Raw genomic sequence first — 24,973 nt, forward strand, 5'->3', positions numbered from 1 at the left:
AACCAGACATTGGGTCCAAAACCAATAAAGATGCAACTGGAAACATTGCAAATGATGAAAGCAGAATGCAATATGTAAGAATGAAGAAACTGATCCACACAGTAGGGGGAGCTGTGATGAAGTGACTGCTGCATCCCTTTCTGTCAAGAGTTTTACAGCACCAGAAACACTAGCCGCGTTTCCATTACCCTTCAAATCGCGCAAATTAAAATTGCGAATTGAAAAAACGCCCGATGGAAACGCATCAATTTCGCAAAAACATCGCAAAGTTTTAATGCTCACATGAGGTGGTTTTTCAGGCAATTCGAAAAATAAATATTTCGCAAAACGGCAATGGAAACAGTTTTTGCACATTTGCAGGTCACCTGACGTTGATGACGCGGTATGTTTGGACAGAATACGAGACAGAGTTCTTTATTAAATTCATAAAAGATAAAAGAATTACAGGAACACTGGATTCTAAACCTCAAAGAAATGCCACAATCAAGACCTCGCAGCAGATATGAGGGAGAAACACATAGAAACATCAGCCGCTCCAAGTTTAAGGGTGTTTCCTAAACATTAATGCTTGGATAACACACATACGTCTCCTTCGATTAATAATAATGGCCAGTGGCTGAGATGCGTAAACCTGCCAACATCCGTCGCCATGATTTTTGGAATGACTTAGTTATCGCGAGAGGAAAAAAATATGTTTTAGTCGCATAACATCGGTTAATGGAAACGCTGTCATTTCACAACAATAGTTTTTTGTCTATATAGAAAAGATCGCAAAAGCTTTGCGCAAATCTGTAATGGAAACGTGCCTACTGTTGTGTTTACTTGCTACTCGCGAAATCCTGTCATTGTCACTGTAACGATGGACAAAACATAATAATAACTTGCAGATCGGCAATTGAAAGCTGGCTCATACACACATTGTCATTAATCTTGAAATCATATGATTCGATTCGCGTCTTCTGATTGGTTGCTGTTGACTTAGAGGATTTTGCGGGCAAAGGGAAGTGGCGTCTAGCGGTTTCTGCGAACGAACCAGTATTTCTTATTTGGATGACGCCAAGATTTAGCGGATTTGTAAAGAAAGTATTTGATGAACGTAAACTATGTGCGGAGAGCATTCACTCAATATAATTATCTAATTTTTGAGCGAGGAGGCGTTTAGCGGCTTCTGGATCTGAACTCTTCATATAGGCTACAGACACACATACATTTACTGTATAAACACAAACTTATATGTTAGATGCGATTAATTGATTTGGCCGAAACGATTTTCGGCCAAATTTTATTTGTGTCTGACTTTTTCTAACTTCAGAACTGTTAATCATTTTCTTTTCTTGTTTTTATTTTAGGAAGTGATTTCTGCTCAGGAGTGCCTTTTTGCATGCTGTGAAACTTTCAGTTTGGGCTAATGATGAGCCGACACTGTCTGATCTACCACGTAGTCTTTCTCTTGTAGTTGCCATTTTCAAGGTAAGTCTGTGCCTTTTAATGTTGCTTTAATCTGTAAAATAACTGGTTATACCTGCTCAATCCAAGCAGAATGCAAAACTTTGAAGTGTTGGTGGTTCTTAATTGGCTGGATGAATGTACAGACCCTCCCCAAAATGTATTCATTATTTGTCCCATTTTGCTGTGCTGCATGTTAGCCAGAAGCTGTGGTTCAGTGACATTTTAGGACTTCCTTTTTATTATTATACTGATCTATCCATAGTAATACCATAGCAGCCTGTCTGAACATCAAACACTTAGAAACACCCTAGCAACCCCTAGATTACCATAGAACTGCCTTGCTTTTTGCTGATACTTTTGGGTGCTTTATTAAGCATTAAAGTGAGTCAAGATATTATGCAATTGTATTGACTTCAACTCAATTATACTCAACCATCCAGATATTTATTAAATGATCTCCTTTTGAATTTTGCAGAAATAAGAAAATCATTCAAGTTTGGAACAACAAAATGGAGAGTAATAGATTTTATTTTGGGGTGAATAATTCTTTATGGATTGAACTATAGATTAAAGTAACACTATGTAGTTTTTCAACCATCATAATATATTTCCAAGACCCTTGTGATGGTACATCGACTTACAATAGGTTAAATGACACGTCTGCCATAGCCTAACGTGGTCTGTATCGCTTATACTGGCACTATGTAACTTCGAGTTTCGAGTAGTAACCGGAGCACAAAAAGAACTACAAAATTCAACTGCTTTACGGCATACATAGTTTATCTTCATTTGTGATGTCTTACATAAAATCATGCATCATACTCTACCTTGTCTGTGGCCATTGTTGATTTCAAAGCCGGTGCTGGATAAACAGCGAGCGTGCGCGTGCGACAGTAGGCTGCGGTAGGCTAAATTATTTACGACAGCGGTAATGGACAATTCCGCTTCCAACCTGTAGGGCGACCGCAGAGGAAAAGTTCCTTGGTGTTGCTTTAAAAACATTACGCTGTTTGTTTGCGGATCCCAATCTGTAACGACTCAACATTGGCTCAAGTTTAGTAGTCCAATTTGGTGTTGATTATGGCACAGAAAATCCCACTTCAACTTTAAGATGGACTTAAGAGAAAGGAAAACAGTTGGCTTTAAATATGTAAAACTCCCACTGGCTCAAGCATTCATAAAACAGTACGTCAGAAGCAGCATGTCTTGTTATAATTTAAATGCCTCTTTAATTTACGCTAGCACCCTGGAAGACTTTTGGCTTGCTGAGCTGTTCATAAATCCGAGTCTCGAATGTATTACAGATACTTTTGTGCTGGCCACAGGATAGAAATCTAACATTTTTAATGAGCAATTACCTTCTGTAATGGGTTGTTTTATGGTTCGTTCCCAAATGTACTGGCTTTAATTTAAATCAATAGCTCATCTATGGGACTAACACATTCCTTGCTGTTTCTTTGACAGGAATGCTAATATCCACCGAACATCCATTAAACTAAGTTTGCAAATTCACTTAGCATTTAAACTCTCTGCTGTGTGAAAAGTTCCAGTTTCTTAATGAAGTAGAATAAAGATAAAACAAGGCCAGTTGGAAAGCCCTTATTTTTACATTTTCTAAGCATCAGCATTGTTTTGAGTTCCAAATGCAGGTGAAAACTCAGCTGATGTACTCATAACCACATCTTTGCTGTGTTTCAGTTCAGAGTCTAAATCCTTCGAGCAAGGGCCGTGCACAGGGGGGTGGCCCGGTGGCTAGAGCGAATGCCCCTCTGCCCTCAACGACTGAGGTGCCCCTCTTCCCCACCCCCACCGCTCCGCTCAAAGCATTCCGCTGATTCCGCTAATCCGCTCCAGGTTTTCCCGCGCGCTCTCTTGAAACAGAGTGAACATGACAGTTCACGAAAGCTGTCGCATTAACAGGTAGGCTATGCAAGAGTGGTTGAATCTGCAAAATTATTCATTTGTTATTTTTTTGTGTATTTATATCGGAAATGTTTTGCTCTTGGTCTTCTACTAGTGCTAACAACTTGTACAACATATCCACTCATCCGTTCTTCTTGACTAATCAAATTATTATACTCTCGATCAGATCTAATAGGCTACAAATAACTAAATTTTCTGTATGTTAGCATAGTATATAGATTTATGCTATATGCTAATATGAAATTAAATTTCTATTACTTAATTACTCTATTGAAGATGAGGCAGAGGCAGGCTCAGAGAGTGAGGGAGAGCCCATTGAGCATCAGCCAAATCAGACACTTACAGGTACATTTAGACATTACATTTAGTCATAGAAGATGCTTTTATCCAAAGCAACTTACATCTGAGGACTAAAGACAAGTCAAGTCATTGTGAAGAGGCAAAAACAACGCAAGAAGTGCTCAAAATACAAAGTTCAGGCATTGCTCAGAGTAGCATAAGCCAGACAATGGAGGATTTAAAGAAGAAAAAGAAAAAGAAACAAAAACTATATATATATATATATATATATATATATATATATATATATATATTTGTTTTTATTTTAAAGGGATGATGAACTGAGAAATAAAATTTTCCTTGAGCTTTTGACGTACAGGAGGTCTTCATACTATAAGAATATCCTGAAAGTTTCAGAACTGAAAACTTCCTTGTTAGTCCAATAAAAGTTTTTATTGACACCAGGCTCAGCGAACGACAGGTTTTTGGGGATCTATGATGTCAAAGAGGATAAAACCCCTCCTCTGCAAAAGAAGATCAACGCCTACTTCAACACGGCCTGTTTAGTCCCGCCCACCGACTCGCGCATTACATGCTATAACATAGGCCTACGACGAGGTAATTGTGCTAAACTGGATCGAGCTACCAAGCAATAAACATTTACGAGATATTGTGCAGTACCTGGTTGTGAAAGAAGACAGTTGCTGCATAAGCTTCCTTCGGATTCCAATATTAGGAATGCGTGGTTAAGCTTTATTAAATCAACAGAAAATCAGTCACAATTTCCAACACAGGCTCTGCAAACAGACTTTTACGACATGGATCTGCCAGCAACTCCACAAAAATGTAAGTAACCATGTTTATTTTAATGCCTGATCTGTGAGCAGTGATTTCTGATGTTTAATTATTCAAGTTCAGTGTTATCTTTCTCTCAAAATCATTCAATACTGTTTATGCATCAGTGACTAAACAATCCACTTCACATCGTTTCTCTTAAGATGAAATAATATTAAAACTGTGATTAAGTTATAGAAAGAAAGCGACCAAAGAACGTTCCCTTTCCAATCGGCCTAGCTGTCAGTCAATCAATCACACAGCGCGCAAATCTCGTTATGAAATCAATGACGCTGTTACACTGCACAATGAAGCTCTACCTGTATTTACGTCGTGTTTGCATTGTTATTTGGTGAAAAAGCATTCGTGAGTGTGCAAAAACTGCGTTGCAATAATGAGATCTTTATTCACGCGATCACCAGACTGTATGTCATCTGCTCAGCTCATCACTGCAACCTTTCATGTGATGGAATAGATTTAAATATAATGCTTTAAACAATACATTTAAAGATTTGTTAATCTTCTCGACAGCTGTAATAGTAAAAACGTAGAAGTTTCCGAGAGTTTCACATGTAATACTAGCTATTTTATATGCAAACATGTCAGCCAATCACAGCAGTGGGCGTTTACACTGAAGTCTCACAGCAGACACGCCCCTTCAAACGGAGCGTTTAAATCAGAGGCTAAAATCGGCTAGGAAAAATGCCTTTTATTTCTTAATTCTGACAATGTTTGATGTAAAAATCATACTAACATTATAAGGGCACCCCAGGCAACATTATAAAATAATAAAATAATCCAGTTCATGACCCCTTTAAGTGCTCACTGGTAAATGTTGTTAAACTGGCTGACAGTAAAGGATTCTAAATAAGCTAGAGTTTGATAATAAAGATAGACATTAAATTATTTGAATGGAAGAGTAGCCTAATTATATTACAAGAACATAAATTGAATTAGCAATAAGCCTAACAATTGTATTTAAAATGTGATTGAAGTTGAAGCTGGTGAAAACTAAACTTCTTAATGTGTGTCGACAAGAACGACAAAAAAGATATCCCAATCATAAAAGATGAAGTTATTTAGATCTTTCAGGACAAATAAGAAGGTTTTGCTGTAAAAGGAAAATACTAAAATGTAAAACGGTAAATAGTTTCTGTTATTATCACCAATGTGTACTTGTGAATCATAAAGCGTGTGCTGTTACACTTTTAATTGTATATTTTGTAATAACTGGATAATTTGTGTTAACTAGCAACCACCCCCTTAGTGCCCCCTTTTTTGGTTTAGGCCACTGCCCCTCAAAATGTCTGTGCACGGCCCTGCTTCGAGCGCATTTGAAGGCCGATTGCATCACAGCAGTGCAACAAAGGCTGTCCAAATTCGAAGGTTCCTTCAAATGTGGCCTCCAAATGCGTCCTTGGTCTCCCGTGAAATGAAGGATACAACTGATGGATTCTTCATGGCCTTGCCTACTCCAGAATGTATTGTGTGCTAGGGACGACAGGATTTTTTGAGAGAATTTGCAGAATTTCACTTTTAAACATAAGGATTGGGTTTTGACTTGCTCAAATATCTAATTATACAAATGTAAAAAAAAACAAAAAACAAAAAAAAAACGTTAAAGTGGTTCAAATGTAGATGCAACTATATATAGATTATACTCTTTATTATATACAGAAATAGATCATGGTGAACATATTAGACAGTTTGTGAACACTTGTTTTCAGACAGTTTAATATAACTTTCAAAAGAGTCTAGTACAAACGTTACTGTCACTCAGCTGTCACAGTTGCTAGGTGAATAGAACAGTCGTCCATAGGCTAGACCGTCCCATTTAACAACGCTCAATCCAACCTTTGCAGCCTTCGAAGGTATGGCCTTTGAAGTCCGAGTCCTTCGAAGGATGCAACCTTTGAAATGGGACACAGCCCTTATAGTGACATGTGATCCATAAATCACTACATAACTGGCGTCCCTGGGTGGTCCCGAATAAAATCATTACTGTTGAAGTTCTGAAAGAACACATTTTACACAGACACTTGATATTTAATCTTATTAGATGATTAGTTAATTGCATGTGATGGATTTTACTATCAATAAAACATTTGCAATGGGTTTGTAATGCTTTTTTATGCATGTTTGGTCTAAGTTTTTGTTGAATGTACACTTTTTTTTGACCAGCAGGCATCACCAGCGGGTGGCGTTTTGAACACTTCGACACAGTAAATCATTCTGCGAAGCAGTTTGTTCAATTTATTCAAAGCTTTAAAAAGCTTAATTTCTCCCATCACTAACAAAAACATTTATGAGACGGGATCTGACAAAGAAAGTATCAAACAATGGGCTATGAATACACAGGGAAACACTATTAGGGGCTAAACAAGATAATTAACAAGACACAGGTGTAAAACATGAGGGCAAATCAAAAACCATGCCAATTAATGAACTAAGACAAATTAAACATGAACTAACACAGACAACTGAACAGGAAACAGTGCAAATCAAACAAGAACACAACTCAAACCCAGATAAGATGTGACAAGCATCTGATTGGTCAAGATTATGTGCTCTTCGCTTTCCTTGTGGACAGACTAGTTATGTTACTGGAAACATGTTTAATAATGCGAACTAGAGTCCGACCGATAAAGGATTTTTAAGGCCGATACGGATACAATTATTTGGTGATTTAAAAATCTGATGTTCCGATATATCGGACGAAATATATATATATATATTTATATATATATATATATATATATATATATATATATAATTTTTTTGTTGTTTAAATCCAGAAACGCGTAACAAAACATAAACAGATTTAGTTATTTGTAGTTATTTATGAGTCCTCAGCCTCACTAAAATCTGATAAATAAAATGTAGAAAAATACAAACTTAAGATATGAAACTTAAAGTCCTTTGAAACAAAAATCAAAGTTACCAGTATTAATAGACATGGTAAGCTTCATACATACACATACTTATCTTTGAATAAGACTGGGGGAAAATAATTTCTTTTAAATTCTATAAGTTCTGATCAATAACAACAGCAAAATATAAACTATACAGTATATGAGGTAGTGTACTGATTCAGTCAGTCCTCAATAGCTCCAGTCCAGCAGAGGCAGGTTGTAGTACAAGAAGAAAAGTTACTCTGCATTCTCTCCTTTCAAAGAGCTTCGCCTATCCTCATAAATATTCCCTATGGTGCTGAACACTCTTTCGCTCGCCACAGAGGAGGGTGGAAAGGAAGAGTTACTGCCTTGCCAAAGCTGACAGTCTGGCGAAACGGTTGGTGTTGCGTTTCCACCAATCATATGGATTTTCACTCTTTCTGTCAATGACAGGCTCTCTGAAGTACCGTTCTAGCTCTTCGATGATCCCCTCTGGTTCCGCTGCCTCACTGGTGGATGGAAGGAGCACGGTGTCGTAAAGCGACTCTAAGAGACTGGGTACTTGGTCCTCTGTTCTCTGCCTTCTGGGATCGCTCTCCTCAGATGGAGTTTCAGTGGCAGAATCTGGTGGACTGGTCTCCATAGCCTCTTTCAGCCAGGTTTTCACTTTTGTCTGAATTTCTGGTACCAAAGGACGCTCTTTGTATCGTGGGTCAAGGAAACAGCCAACCACCACCTCTGTCCTTAACTTTTGCAAACCTTTTTTGTAAGCTATCCAGCATGGTTTTTCTCTTGGTTTGAATACCCCTGGTGGTTGGTCCCTCTGACTCAAGTAAACGGTGTTACACTGGTGTGCATGGTAAAATGCAGGATGTGGATGAGTCTGCTCTACTGAATTTCAGTGTCACCTCTTCCAGGGGTCCAAGGGTCTCTGCCAGGTTCGACGCAATGGACCATTCCTCTGCTGACAGACATGAGAATTGTCCATGGTCGCTAGCATATGCAGTAATGGCTCTTTTTTGTTCGATCATCCTCACCAACATGTGTAATGTAGAGTTCCACCTCGTCTGTACTGCCTGTATGATAGAATACTGTGGGACACCTAGCTCCTCCTGAATTTTAGACGGGCGTTGCATTGCCGTAACAGTAGTTGAAGTATTTAGCAATTTTCTTGAGCTTTGCCAGAATTTCCACCACCACTCTCTGGGAATTAAGGCCATCATTTATAACCAGGTGCAGTATGTGAGCACTGCATCTCAGGTCTGGCATCTCAAGGCGCATGCCTTTCTCCATATTTGCCCCACTGTCGCTGAGCACAAGCATGACCTGCTCACCATCAATTTCCCATTCCTTAAGCATGGACAGAAATGTCTCTTCAATGTACTGTCCGTTTTGGGACTGTGACAAGGATTTAACATTCAAGACAAAGGTCGACCTTTTTCCAATTCTTATCAATGAAATGAGAAGTTAAGCTCGTGAGTGCTTCATTTGAACCTGAACAACAGTCAGTGGTAAAAGAAATGCTGTGTCCTGCATTATCAACTGACAGCAGTTTCTTTATTTTGCTTACGATTCCTGTATAAATCTCGTCCATCATCTTTGTGCGTAATCTTTTTTCTGTTTTTAATGGGTATCCGGACTCTGCCTTGGCCATGACCCTTTTAAACCCTGCACCCTCAACAACAGCAAAAGGCAGGATGTCAGTGGCTATCATCTCCATCAGGAGTTTGTACATTTCTTCAGTTCTTGGATCATTTAGATTCCATTTTGTTGTTTTATCTAGCACTTGTTTTAGGGTTGGCTGCAATGATGTGGTTGGAACTTGAGGCTGTGCATCTTTTTGCGCCTTCTCGTAGATGTCTGTGTTTTGATTTAAGGTGTGCCCACAAGTTGGATGCATTTTTTTTTATTTGAGGCTGCCAGATCCCTGGCTCACAGAGGCTGTACAGATGTTGCATGTGGCTCTACCTGGTGGGCCTTTTGTGAAATAATCAAATACTTGACTTTGTCCACCACTTGCCATCTGTCAAAATATAAAGTAAACAAGCCAGTTGAGACATACAAAATAAAAACAAAATGATTCGCTGCTACAGCCACAACTATTACTACTACTATTACTATTATTATTAATATTGACTGTAATAATTTAAAAAAAATCAATGATGATGATATTATATCATTATTTGTATTATTATTAAACAAGACAAAGGTCACTCCTAATGTTTTTTTGTGTGTGTAATAGTTAGTCCCTATTGCCTTATAAGCTACCTCATAATTACAATGTCAACTTGCTTATACCTTTACCTGCACTCTTTTAATTCTATCCATCAAGCTACAACAAACCATTTTCAATCATCATTTGCTGCCTGCCTTCTAAAATCTGCTATTTAGTGATGCACTAAATCCATTATGTGACTCGTTAATGCTGCGGCTGAACAGAGTCAGCAACGCACACTTGCGTCACTTGGATTTCACACGTGTAAAATAAAAGCTTACTTTTATGCACAGGCTATGTTTGATACTTTTTCTCTGTCTAAATGTTCACTCCTCGCGTGCCTAACTTACGTTTTACAGTGCAGGGACTGGAACTACAGATATGCTACGCTGTTATAAATACAGCAATCATTACTTTATTTAGGCAGAATAAGTTCGTTGTGATTTCCAAGCTCATTAATCTTAGCTGTCTTCCACTCATAGCCATGGCATTAGTCAGCTTTGTGGTTAGCTAAAGTCTATGATAAGCCATAATTTAGCAATGAATAACGTCATACTGCAAATTATTGTAAAACATACTATTCAAAATAACTGGCCGGTGAGAGATGAAGCGTCTCATTGCTATAACTGTCACCCTATTAAAGAAATACATCTTCAGTCACATTGTCTGAGTTAAACCGACACTCAGTCAACTATACTGTAACAACGTAACGTAATTACTAGCTAATTCAGTTTCAGTCTCGGTGTACATGTAACAGCAGCAAAACTGGACATGGCAGTCACAAATTTTGTCATGCTTATTTGAGTTAAGAGAACGTCCTGGTTGCGTATGCAACCCACCGTTCCCTGAAGGAGGGAACGGAGGACGTAGTCGACGCGACTGAAATGGGATCACGCTAGGGAGCCTATCGTCTTCGAGTATTATTGAACGAGCCAATACACATTGGCGTGCGAGATTTGCATCTCACACTCCGCCCCGCAGCGCGGGTATAAATACGGAAGTGGATGCACGCACCATTTGCTTTTCGCTGAGGAGCCGAGCGTAACTCGGAGTCAGCGGTGGTCCAGCGGTAGTGGCAAGGGGACTACGTCCTCCGTTCCCTCCTTCAGGGAACGGTGGGTTGCATACGCAACCAGGACGTTCCCTTTCAGTCGATAACGTTGGACGTAGTCGACGCGACTGAAATGGGATCAACCATTGAACACGCCACTAACGCTGCCACCTTCCAGTGCCTAGACAAAAGCCTTCTGATCCTCCCGACGTTCTAGCGGAAAAGGACAGGGCTTAGGCCAGGAAGTCGCTGCTGTTCCACAAGACCCACTCAGTTAGACTTGGTAACACTGGGAAAGCGTGCCCAACATTGGAAGGAAGGGACGCTGCGGAGCCCAACCAACCCGAAAGGGGGGGGGAAATACACATATGAACTGGGCGGAGAGCCGGGCAGTATAACATATGGAATGTCACTGGGGTGGCTCCAGCCTAGAGAGGGGGGAGACACACCAATTTACAGTGACGGCAGGACTCTGCCAAGGGAAAGACACCGGCTCACCTTGGGGAGCCGTATCGTGGAAGAATACACATATGGGGTCGCCGTAGGGACCGCAACATATGGACCCAGCCTAACACAGGTTCCACACTGCATACGAGTGGTAGGCCTAACACCCGACGTTCCGCCACGTCCGACGTTGGGGGGGGTACGGAGGAGCTCAACAGGTTCCGGACAAGGGAATTCCACCGGAGCGAAATGGCGCACGTATCCGGTCCGTAAGAGGGGAATGGCGCAGCAAGCCGACACTGAACCGGGGCTCACGGTGTTACTGGCTTCTATGAGAAGAGAGCACACGGGAAGCAACCGGCTCGACACGTAGGCTATAGAATCTAGCAAACGTATTAGGTGTCGCCCAGCCCGCAGCTCTACAGACATCTGTCAGCGAGGCACCCTGTGCCAACGCCCAAGAAGCGGCAACACTCCTTGTGGAGTGAGCTCGCAGTCCGGGGGGACAGGGTTCACCTTGGGACTCATACGCCAAGATGATGGCATCCACTATCCAGTGGGCCAACCTCTGCTTGGAGACAGCCTTTCCCTTCCGCTGTCCTCCATAACAGACGAAGAGCTGCTCTGAGGTCCTAAAGCTTTGCGTTCTGTCCACGTACAAGCGCAGGGCGCGAACGGGGCAGAGAAAAGCCAGGGCTGGGTCTGCCTCCTCCGGGGGCAGCGCTTGCAGGTTCACCACCTGGTCCCGAAAGGGGGTGGTAGGAACCTTGGGCACATATCCAGGCCGGGGTCTCAGGACAACGTGAGAGTTAGCCGGCCCGAATTCCAGGCACGATTCGCTGACCGAAAATGCGTGCAGGTCCCCTACCCTCTTGATGGAGGCCAAAGCAAGTAGGAGAACTGTCTTTTGGGACAGAATTTTTAACTCTGCTACCTGCAAAGGCTCGAAGGGCGGTCTCTGCAGTGCGGTTAGCACCAGAGATAAGTCCCAAGAGGGTATAGAGGGGGGGCGAGGCGGATTCAACCTCCTCGCTCCCCTCAGGAACCTGACGATCAAGTCATGCTTCCCCAGGGATTTCCCGTCTACTGCATCGTGATGTGCGGCAATAGCGGCGACATACACTTTGAGGGTGGAGGGGGACAGCCGACGCTCCAAAGCCTCTTGCAGGAAAGAAAGCACGGAAATGACCGAACACCTTCGGGGGTCTTCTCCTTGAGAAGCACACCACTCAACGAACAGTTTCCACTTCAGGGAGTAAGCAAGCCTCGTAGAGGGGGCTCTCGCTGACGTGATGGTATCTACGACTGCCTGTGGTAGACTACCTAAAACCTCCGCGTCCCGTCCAGGGACCACACATGGAGTCTCCAATAGTCTGGACGCGGGTGCCATATGGTGCCCCGTCCCTGAGAGAGTAGGTCCTCTCTCAGAGGAATAGGCCAGGGAGGAGCTGTCGAGAGGAGAAAAAGTTCGGGGAACCAGGTTCGGTTGGGCCAATATGGGGCAACTAGCAAAACCTGCTCCTCTTCCTCCCTGACTTTGCACAGTAGTTGTGCAATAAGGCTCACTGGGGGAAACGCATACTTGCGGAGGCCCCGGGGCCAGCTGTGAGCCAGTGCATCCGTTTCGAGGGAATAAAACAACTGGCAATGGGACGAGTCCGGAGAGGCAAACAGATCTATCTGTGCGGCCCCGAAGTGGTCCCATATTAGCTGGACCGCCTGGGGATGGAGCCGCCATTCTCCCGAGGCCACAATCTGTCGTGAGAGCTCGTCGGCGGCACGATTGAGCAGGCCAGGGATGTGAACGGCACGAAGCGACCTCAGATGCTTCTGACCCCATAGGAGGAGGTGGCGGGCGAGTTGTGACATGCGGCGGGAACGTAGACCACCTTGGTGGTTGATGTACGCAACGGCCGCAGTGCTGTCCGTCCGGACCAGTACGTGCCTGCCGAGCAGCGTCGTCCTGAGGCGTCTCAAAGCAAGGAGTACTGCTAACAACTCGAGGCAGTTGATGTGCCAATGCAGGTGGGACCCCGTCCAGGTGCCAGCTACTGCATGCCCGTTGTACGTGGCCCCCCAGCCAGTGTTGGAGGCGTCTGTGAAGACCACAGCATGCCTGGACACTTGTTCTAGGGACACACCGGCCCGGAGAAACGAAAGGTCCGACCACGGGCTGAAGGTTTGGAGGCAGGCCGCGGTGATTCTCACAGGGAGCGTGCCTCTCCGCCACGCCCACCTCGGGACTCGGTCGCGAAGCCAGTGCTGGAGTGGTCTCATATGAAGCAGGCCGAGCGGCGTAACTGCGGCTGCGGCTGCCATATGCCCCAGGAGCCTCTGAAACTGTTTCAGAAAAACCACTGTTCTGCTCTTGATAAAATTCAGGCAGTTCAGCACCGACCGGGCGCGATCCTCTGTGAGGCGCGCCGTGTGTTGGACCGAGTCCAGCTCCAAACCGAGAAAAGAGATCCTCTGCACAGGGGCGAGTTTGCTCTTCTCCCAGTTGACCTGAAGACCCAGCTGGCTGATGTGCTGGAGCAGCAAATCCCTGTGTTCGCATAACAGCTCCCGAGACTGCGCTAGTATCAGCCAGTCGTCGAGATAGTTGAGAACGCGAACGCCCTGCTCTCTCATGGGAGCGAGGGCTGCCTCCGTAACTTTCGTAAAGACACGGGGTGACAGGGCCAGCCCGAAGGGTAAGACTTTGTACTGATACGCCTGACCCTCGAACGCGAAACGCAGGAATGGCCTGTGTCGCGGCAGGATGGAGACATGAAAGTACGCGTCCTTCAGGTCGATCGCTGCAAACCAATCCTGGGGACGGACACATTGGAAGATGCGTTTCTGCGTCAGCATTCTGAACGGGAGCTTGTGAAGGGCCCGATTCAGGACTCGCAGGTCCAGGATTGGTCGTAACCCACCCCCTTTCTTGGGTATAATGAAGTACGGGCTGTAAAAGCCGGCCTTCATATCGGCTACCGACACCGGCTCTATCGCGTCCTTCGCCAGCAGGACCGCGATCTCCGCGCGCATGACAGGAGCAGATTCGCTCGACACTGAAGTGTGGCGAATGCCACTGTACCTGGGCGGACTCCGGCGGAACTGAATCGTGTAGCCGAGCCTGATGGTACGGAGGAGCCAGCCGGACGGGTTGGAGAGCACTTTCCAGGCCTCGACGAACCGAACCAGGGGGACCAAGGGTAACACAGGCATACCCGGGGTGGGGCAGCGCGGTGGAGGGCAGGGACCCGGCTCGGAAGGCCCGTGGGCGGCCCGAAGCGGGGTCTGAGTGAGCCGTGCTGCACTTACCTGTCTCCACGGGGCAACAGAGGACGGAAGAGAAGGCGGATGACCGGGTCCTCGACCGCCTCGTGTTGCGGGCTGGCGAACAAGAGGGGGCTGGGGGGAGCAAGGCTGTTCCACAGGGTCGCAAGCCGCCAGCCTCGCCCTCTTGGGACCCAGGGACGGAGAAATTCGCTCTTCTGACAATTGGGGTACCACTGGACTCCGGAGAACCAATGGTGGAACGGTAACCATCTGAAGAGCTAGTCCCCCCATCCCTGGGTGGCCTGTCTCAGGAACGTTTCTGACACTCGCCCCCTGGCTGGGCGGTGACTGAGACAGACCGGGCGGCCTGCCTGCTGCTGGTTCTACGCTGGGGCCTGGGTGAAGGCTGTTGCGGAGACCCCGCGGAACCGGAGGCAGCGGCAGGGGGGCGCCCTCGGCGACGAACGGGCGGAGGGACTATCTCCGGCGGCAGGGTGGAGGCAACAGCGGGCCGCCGGGATAGGGTGTGTCGGGGAGCCTCCGTCCGAACCTGGGTGGCAGAGAACTGTTGGGCGCAGCTCTCCGCCACGTCGCCGAACAACCCAACCTGGGAAATTGGGGAGTCCAGGAACCGAACCTTGTCCGCATCCGCCATCTCAACCAGGCTGAGCCAACGATGGCGTTCCTGGACCACCAAAGTGGACATCGCTAGACCGACCGCACACGCCGCGACACCCGTACCCCGGAGGGCGAGGTCAGTGGCGGTGCGGAGCTCACTCACGAGCGCCCGGTCCAAACTACCCTCGTGCATGTCCATGAGTGCTTTGGCCTGGTAGACCTGCAACAACGCCAAGGCATGCAAAGAGGAAGCGGCTTGCCCGCAAGCTCTGTAAGCTCTGACCGCCAATCCTGACGCGAACTCACAGGCCCGCGAGGGGAAACAAGGATCCCCCACCCAGGATGCAGCGGCCGTTGGACATAAAAGAGTCGCAACAGACCGCTCCACTGGAGGGACAGCCTCATAACCCTTCACCGCTCCTCCGACAAGGGTAGTGAGGGAGGAAGAACTACTCAAGTCGTTTTCAGCAGTAAAAGGTGCCGTCCACGACCAAGTAAGCTCTTCATGCACTTCGGGAAAGAAGGGCACTGGGGCGGCGGGCTGAGAACCAGCACGGCCCGCCCCGAGATACCAATCATCCAACCGAGACTGAACAGGACACGGTGGAGGGTTCCACTCGAGCCCGACAGCCTCGGCGGCCCGTTTCAGCATAGCTGATAATTCTGGATCCGGCTCGGGCAACATTGAACTCCCGGAGGGAGACAACGCAGCCGAGTCGTCATCTCCAGACATCAGCTCACCCTCCGATGCTGCAATCGACATCCTGTCCCCCAGGGGAGCCCCGAGTGGAACCGCTGGCCCACCCATTACAGATGGACCAGCAGATAACACCGGAGGCTCCAATGGTAGCAGTGGAAGGGAGGGGTGAGGAGCCCACAGGGAATGGTTACCGGGCGGGACATCCAACACTACCCTCCGGTCACCCATCCCATGCAGCACCCGGGGGTGGGGCATGGCAATGGGGACTCGCTCTCCGCGGACGAAGGCGAGTCTCGCCCTCAACACTGCGACAGTCATGTTCCCACAGTGAAAACATGAGCTGTCCACAAAAGCTGCCTCAGCGTGCTGTAAGCCCAAACACGTGATACAACAATTGTGACCATCAGAGAGAGACAGGGAACGACCGCACCCAGAAACGCACGGGCGGAATGACATCTTGAAAAAGACGCAAACGCACCCGTGTTGCTCTTTTAGGAAGTGAAAACCTCTCACCAGTGCCGGAGCACACAGGGGAATGACCGCGGCAACACTGACACAGGAATGGTGCACCCTGTGCCAGTGAAGCACTCACTTTCTCGCCCTCAACCGACCGTCAGACAAACAAACACAAACAGAAATTTGGTTGCTGTGAAAACAGCAGTTGAGAGCTTGAAGCTCGCGATCACCGCTGCACTCGCGCTGTAACCACCGACACCAGGAGAGACTTCCCAAAGAAGCGCCGACACACTCGCTCGTTGTACAACAACACTCTTCAGATCCAGACATGAAGCTCGGCTCCGAAGCGAAAGGCAAATGGTGCGTGCATCCACTTCCGTATTTATACCCGCGCTGCGGGGCGGAGTGTGAGATGCAAATCTCGCACGCCAATGTGTATTGGCTCGTTCAATAATACTCGAAGACGATAGGCTCCCTAGCGTGATCCCATTTCAGTCGCGTCGACTACGTCCGACGTTATTGACTGAAAGGGAACTGATGGGGATATTCTTTTTAATTATTCAAGCAATGTATGTATCGTGACAGTTGCCAACTTACCATGAACACACTTCACAGATGATCTCAGTTGTGGATGTTCGCTCTGCCTGACTCTGGCTGGATCAGCTGGTGCCCTCTGGTGGACAAACTATGCAACGCCAACAATCATAACATGGTTGAAGGGTGTTTCGTCCATTTTTATTTTATATTTTAAATATTAACTTATCGGCCATTATAAATGCCGATACCGATAGTTTGGAAAATGCCTAATAGCGGCCGCTAATATCGGCCCGCCGATATGTCGTTCTGGACTATAATGCGAACCTGATAGGGGTGGAACAGATCACAGTTGATCCGTGTCCGTAGGGATCAGGCCCCAAGGTTCGGCACGTATGTGATTTGCGTATTAACTGCTAAATTTAACCATCATAAAGTAAAAGTTTTAAATTTGGATGTGTTTTGTTTTGCCAATTTACACATGCAAACAATTTTAAACGCAGAAGAAGAGGCGAAAGATTGGGACTCGCACGTTATTTGTACACAGAGAGAGAGAGAGTTTTTTTTTTGCTAATCCGTAAAATGATCCGATCCGTGGCTCAAAAACCGCAAATTATCCGAAACCTTGAATTCGGTCATGATTCCACCACTAGAACCTGAGATTTTTTATTATATCATATTTAATCCAGTGATTCTCAGCTTCATACCATCAATATCTCCTTGTCCGTATTTGATGATTAAGTAATAAAAAACATGAGCAACAGGATTTTGGTCCAGTAAGTCTTCCGTGTGGGCGGCGCTACTTAATGTGGCATTGCAGAAATATAAGCAACTGACAAAATATGTTACTTGTGTAAGGGTGTATGTTACTTTTTTTGGAGTGCAACTTTTTCTTTGCCTATAGAAAAAGGCAAAGGCTTTGCCTATTAGATATATCACAGCAGGAATTTTCTACATAACACACGGTGAAAAATCTATTAGCAATGCTGTTTTTTATGGGGGGTCTCTTGTGTGTGCCTGTGTGCTCATTGCTGCTTTTTGTCGCCTGGAACGCATGATTATTCGAATCGCCTTTACCCAAAGTGACATTCAGTGTAATCACACCACATTCTGAGTTTTGCCTATTGTGCACTTAATTAGTAGGTTAGACACTGTTGATTATATCTGTCCAACCTGAAAGCGCAACGTCACATGTCTCTGTGCTGTTGTGCCATTGAACCTAGCCATTGAGGGTGGATCAAAGCGTATCACGTTTTACACGTTTTTTTTGTTTTTTTTTAATCCGCTAGCTCAAACTTGCAGATACTTCAACCAGAAGAAACTTCAGAGAAATTGAGTTTGTCACACTGCTCCAGTCTCATACTTTGTTCTCCTCTCCAAAATCCTTGAGTGTTCATACAGATTATATTCAATACAAAAAGACTGATGAATGGCACTGCAAAGTTGATCTGCGCGTTGGGTTTTAGCCGAATGGCTCAGCGCGTTCATGATTCATCCGAGGTAGCGCTGATTTGGAGAGACTTTGGGTGTGCTCAGGTGTCAATGAGCATGTGTGGCATGTCACCAAGCTCATCTGGAGAGAGTACGAGCAGATAGTGACCCAAACTGAAGGGCTGCACAACTGAGCAAATTTATTTGTGAATTATGCATATAAGAGGAAGTGTGCCACAAAAAACTGAATCCCAATCAGCCAGCTGTGCAGAAACTGAGAAAAGCATCCAAGAATGCAATTTTGTTTTCCAACTTGGAATGGTAATACATTTTCAATGCCTCTCAATGTATCTTGCTGCTTTTTCCTCCACCTCACTTCATTTCAGCAAATTTACTGTTGTGAATGTTATAGTAACAGAATTTCCTCAATCACCCAGTAGCTGTAAAAAACAATGTTGAACACAAGTCATGCTGGGTGTCAGGATATTTTACACAGCAACAGACTGGAACCGCAACATTATTGGGCCATTTTCTTTAATTAAGTTATTTATTTTTTGTCGATGTATGAGATTGGAAACAGAACATTGTTTTTGATTAGTTGAATAAATAGTGGTTTCTCACAGTGTTTGCAAGTTAACAACATTTGTGATGGAGCACTGATTAAAGCTTTCTCAGCCTTTTGTTTTTATGATACCACAACCCTCCTAAATAATAATACATGAAAGTTTTGGGTCGGCAGGTTTAAAAAAAAAAGTTTTTGAAAAGAAGTCTCTTATGCTCACCAAGGCTGCTGCATTTATTTTCTAAAAAATACAGTAAAAACAGTAATATTGAGGGTTGAGGATCCAAATACAGTTTTAACGAAGGGCAATCCAAAAACATAATGCATAGACAGGCAATAGGTCAAAACACAGGGTAACCACCAGTCCAAACAGTCCAAATAATAACAGGGTCAAAAGGGCACAGGCAAAAATAGAGAAATCCAATAACAACATAGAGGAAACCAGGAGAATGCTCAGAATTGACTGACTATGAAATGACTGAATAAACCAGGTATATACGGAGTTATCCAGGGTAATGACACACACAGGTGGAAGTGATCAAACAATAATGAGTCCAGGCAATGGGTTATGGGAAGTGTAGTTGTTGATTGTGTGGCAATAGTCTGGTGACTTTCAAGGGCACTCCAGCTGGTGATCGTGACAACAATTGTGTTATATTACTTCAATTTAAAATAGCAGATTTCTATTTTAAAATGTCATTTATTCTTGTGATCGGAAAGCTTCAGACTGCAGTGTCAAATGATTTCAGAAGTTATTTAATATGCTGATTTGGTGCTCAAGAAACATGTATGATTATCATCACAGTTAAATAACAATTGTATGGTCTGTTACCATATATAATATTATTAACCATACAGTTAATATTTATTGAATCATCCAATATGAGGATGGCATACAAATAAAATATTTTTCACTATAAATAAATTATGATGTTTAAAAAGCAAATAATCATGATTATATGTGTCCCTATTTTTGTTAAGCTCACCCTAAAGGGCAAACGAGCATCTTGTTCAGCTCAGACATACAGCTTGTAATAATTGTCTTGTTTTCAGCTCCTGTTTTTTTTTAAAGCTCATTTTCTCCAGAGGACAAGCATCAGCTCTACCAATAAAACCTCTCTGTTAGTGTGAACCAACCTATAGCCACCAGAATTAAATTTTCTGTTGTTCCGTTCCTGTTTCACATGTCCAGAAAATGAGGTGAGATTTCTCAAGAGAATGACAGTAGATGATATCTGGCAATAATAGAGTTTGTGTTTTGTTGGTCCTGGAAAATAGAAGTTGATTGTTTCACAGACCTTTCACTGACTCCGCAGTTCATGTTTTACATGATTGTGCCTTTAATAATAATGAAAATAATGTCATTATCAGTTTTACTGTTATTATAGTGACATGTTTTTCTGCTGCCATTTGTTATACGTCCTTGAACGCAAATGCTAATCAGTCTGTCAATCATGTAACAGCCTTAATGAAATGGTGACCTATTTTAATGTTAGCTTGCAGAGTTGATGTTTGCTGACTTTTTTAATGCAAAAACAAACTCTTGAAGTCAGGCATGTTAATTCAGGTTAAACGATTGCATATCTTGTGCAGAATAAATAACGCATATAAATCAGTTGTTTATGTCTTATGATCCCTGCGGGATTCATAATTCTTTAGTTTAGATCTCAACTCATTTTTACCTTGGAAAATAACAAGCTCCGATTCCAGGCATTTTTGTTCCAGGCATGTTCCCTTGCATTGCACAACGTTCATAATTGTCAACACATTCTTGTTATAAAACACGTTTTTGGAAAAAATGCTGTAAGGCTTCTAACCCTTTAAAAAAAGTGCTATTCTGACAAGTAAAAACGAAGAGGTTTGAATAAAAACTTCTCAAAAAAGGTCTGAATGTGCAGACATATATAAATTCACAGCCTGAAGTTACAAGTTTCCATTTATCTAGATGACAAATTGTGTACCTGTCTGACACTTCGCCACATAGCCAAATGTTCTTGTCTATAATATTGTTTGGGACGATTACATATCCACAGCTTGATTTGTTAAACTTGATAATCTTTTCCGCATGTTCTTATAAAATAATTGTTCTACTCGGGATGTTCTTCTAAATTGGATGACAGTTTCCCCACCGGGTGGGCATGACGAACTCTTGCCAATAGGGAGCAAACTAAGCAAGCAGAAAATGTCATTACAGCTCGATTCGAAAGCCTCATCTGTCTCCCTGTCAGCAAGCTTAGCTGCTCCTACCACAGAAACTTCAAATACCTGTAACAAGTTTAAAAAGTAATTTTCAATTTGTCTTTAAATTCCCAAATTATATAATGTATTTGAAAAGATTTGGGAGGCACAATGGTTTGATTTCGTTTGGCTCAATGTTCATTACAAATCATTAAGACAATTTTCTTGCTGAGATTGGAGTTTTTTGTAATTCTAAACGTTGTAATTAAACTATTAACCTATTTAATTGATTTTGCATCCTAAAACTATTGTGCTGAAAGTTATTGAAGCGAATCTTGCATTATGAAAGTCTTGTAAACAGAACAGCAATAGGTCTGCCCAGACATTTTGTTATTCCAGGTCAATAAGTCTTGTTTTTACTTGAAAATTATGCTGGAAATTGTAGACTTTAGCCCTGACCTTCACATCACAGAGACATCGGATGGGTCTTATCTTTTAATCTAATATCTTGAGACAGCAGAAGGTCCACCTGAAGTTCAAAACCCAGTTAGGATCCTGAATCTGTTCCTTTGTAAAACACGTTTTGCAGCAGAACATTAAACCTTTAGTTGGTGTAGACTTGACCTTTACTTGAGAACATAAGACTTCTGCTCTTGTGATTTGTATGGATAATGGTGATCAGTGTTCTAACATTTTTGATTAGCTCTTCCTAAATGCCACTCTGAGCAGTTTCTTTGGCAAACAAAATGAAAGCATCATACAGTTTGAGGAAATCTCAAGTTTCACTCATTGGTGACCCAATATCTCCTTCAAAAAGAATTGAGAGTGACATGCTGTCACAAAGTGAAAATAGAAAAAAAAAAAATAAAGCAGAAAAGAGATTTAACAGACAGGGTTTGTGTCCCTCAAATCTGTGTATTTGTGAACACTATTCCCCTCTTTTCCATTAAACTCAAAGTCAGTGGTCTAAATTCAAGAGAAAAATATGTGCTGTTGTCAAGACCCTACAACTATTTCTGTCATTCTACATTAGGTCTACCCTTTCTCCTTCGATCAGAAATGTAAAAACATGGTTGGTTATTTTTTGGAGTATTGAAGGACTGTTCTGAATGGAGACAATCAAACGTCTCATTAATGTAAGGCACACTATATCATAGAGACGTTGTCGAAATGATTTCTTTAATTCAACATAGAAAAAAATGAGGCTACTTCTGGTTTATGAGTACTAGATGAGTCATGCATGTATATATACAGGGGTTGGACAATGAAACTGAAACACTGGGCAATATAGTGTTGGAGATTTCACACCTACATATGCGTGGCTTGGTGGCCAATCTTCACTGATTTTACATTCCATCAGTAAGAGCAGGGTGTGAAAGTGGAATTAGCTGAGCAATAGCACAGCTGTACATAAAATATTGCATTCCACACAACATAATTAGCCAGCAGCCAAATCACCCTGTAGCCCAAGACTGGTCGCCCAGTGAAGCTAAGCAGGGTTGAGCCTGGTCAGTACCTGGATGGGAAACCTCCTGAGAAAACCAGGTTGCTGCTGGAAGAGGTGTTAGTGAGGCCAGCAGGGGGCGATCACCCTGTGGTCTGTGTGGGTCCTAACATCGCAGTATAGCAACGGGGACACTGTACTGTCAAAAAGCACCGTCTTTCAGATGAGACGTTAAACCGAGGTCCTGATTCTCTGTGGTCATTAAAAATCCCAGGATGTCCTTTGAAAAAGAGTAGGGGTATAACCCCGGAATCCTGGCCAAATATGCCCATTGGCCTCTGTCCATCATGCCCTCCTAATCATCCCCATATATGTATATATGTGTGTATATATATATACTGATTGGCTATATCACTCTGTCTCCTCTCCACCATTAAGCTGGAGTGTGGTGGGCATTCTGGCGCAATACGGCTGCCGTCGCATCATCCAGGTGAATGCTATATAAATGTACCGTATTATTATAATTATAATTATTATTATTATTATTATTTTATAATGGGGGAAAAAATAGTTATAAAACATAGTTCAAAAGAGGACAAATTGTTGGTGCGCGTCTCACTGGCTCATCTGTGACCAGGACAGCAAGTATTCGTGGTGTATCGAGAACTATGGTATCCAGGGTAATATCGGCATACCTCCACAAAAGACGAACTACATCCAACAGGAATAACTGTCAATGCAAGTGGAAGCTGTCTGAAATGGATGTCCATGTACTTACCCTAAAACCACTGCTACCCAGAATCAGAATTTAATGCACACTTCAACTCTCAATATTTATGGTCGGGCTGCTACAGCAAAAACTTTGGTCACACGTTCCAATGCCAAATGCTGGTTTCAATGGTGCCAACAGTGCAGATCTTGGGCTGTGGATGATGTGAATGAGCCACCAGCGTGGATCAGTGATGGTTTGGGCTGCAATATCATGGTATTCCCTACTGTGCTTGATGGGCGTCAGTGCCACTATCGAACCATTCTATTCGAACCATTCACGTAGCAGCTTAAAAAAAATCACAAAGTGGGGTAAAACTGATGTATTTTATGTCGTAGAATAAAACGTGAAAGTATCTTGAGCTTGTGTAAACCAAGGACCTTATTTCAGCCATTTAACCAAAATCCCACCAAAAAACCCATTGACCTTGGAATTATGGAACCAGAAGTGCTAAAATGCTGTTTTAATGTTTTGGCCTACAAAGTGACTTCAAACCTGCACTTCTCTATTCCCACTCCCATTTACTTCAGTATGTAGAGAGACGTGCAATCTGCACTGCTGCTTCTCTCCCTTGCGCGAGTCCTGCAGCAGTCGAAATCAGCAGCTAGTTGACTCTTGATGGGTGTTTCTCTGTGTGTGTGTGTGTGTGTGTGTGTCTGTGTGTGAGTTTTTTCTTTAGAAAAAGTTTCCCTGGGAATACTTCTCTATGTAATTCAACTTATTCCTTACAAATTAAATTATCAGCATAACAATTTGAGTAAATGCTGGGTAAAAGGTACATTTACGTTTAAATTGTAGCACATTCGATGGAATGGAATTACAGTGTAGATCATGTTAGCTCACTATCTTAGCCTTTTCAATACATTAGGTGAGGTAACTGTATGATAATATAACAGATTTATAATACAATTGGGGTTTTAACTGCATGAGCCAACAGAGCCAAAATAACTAACAAAATAAATCATGTGTATATACCTCTAACTGCCCTAATCCACAAAATAAAAGAAAGAAATGATGCTATAAATGAACACCTAACCGTGATCAACTAATGTAAACCTCAGATCAACAAGAAAAAAAACAAAAACAATTTTGCTCAAGTTGTGTATTTTTCTGTTGTTGTTTGTCTGTCACCTTGTCGTGCCCTATGTTACGTGTCACACTCTGTACATGGTGCTATAATCCCCCCTTCACTTATGTGCTCTAGGTTTCACTAAATGGGGTGAATAGTTACGCACTATATATAAATGTATTGTCTGTATTGTAAAATTTTGCGTATATATATATATATATATATATTTTTTTTTTTTTTTGCTTTATTAAAAATAAAGTTGTCCTCCGAAAAGGTGGCGGGCAAAAAGAAAAAAGAAAGAAATGATGCTGAGTTTCTAAGGGTTTGTGTATTCTTAGTACAGTTTTGAACATTGCTATTTTATGTGCAACAATAGCATGCTCAGGCTCAGTGGCCTTACAACTGGTTCTGAATCTATTTTACGTACAATATGATTTTTAAATGGTGATGAGTGTCCTGAGAATAACTCTTCCATCTTTTCATCTCTGTAATAGTATTTTTGTGTTGTTTTTATGTATTTTAAAAAGTTGGCAGTCCAAATTAAAACTGTTGGATGATAGATATTCTTCATTCTTTCTGACAAACAAAAGACAATGTGAATTACAGTATGTATACTTTTATACATTTTTGCATTGCAGTGTACAGTGTTTATTATAAGAGGGAGAATCCGCTGCTCAGTACTCGCTACTCATGAGTACTTTTAAATAAGCTGCTTTTTTTACTCTTACTCAATTAGGATTTTACTCTACTCGCACTACATTTTTTTTGTGAAAGTAATGGTACTTTTACCTGAGTAGGCTATATAAATTTTTTCAGTACTCTTTCCAACCCTGATATTGGGTGGTGTTTTTAATGAGAA

At 43.1% G+C, this 24,973-nt stretch overlaps 1 long non-coding RNA gene across 2 annotated transcripts in view; it reads left to right on the plus strand.

The window, feature by feature from the left end:
• Positions 1–999: 999 nt before the first annotated feature.
• The window catches only part of LOC143749851 (uncharacterized), a 34,426-nt gene continuing 10,452 nt past the window's right edge, over positions 1,000–24,973 (plus strand). For both annotated transcript variants that reach the window (XR_013207078.1, XR_013207077.1), the window contains exons 1-2: positions 1,000–1,105; positions 1,350–1,470. This is a non-coding gene — a long non-coding RNA (uncharacterized LOC143749851). The remainder of the gene's footprint in view (positions 1,106–1,349; positions 1,471–24,973) is intronic.

This window comes from Siphateles boraxobius, unplaced genomic scaffold, assembly GCF_051911475.1.
Source record: "Siphateles boraxobius isolate OS27281-9 unplaced genomic scaffold, OSU_SipBor_1 25, whole genome shotgun sequence".
Lineage (NCBI taxonomy): Eukaryota > Metazoa > Chordata > Actinopteri > Cypriniformes > Leuciscidae > Siphateles > Siphateles boraxobius.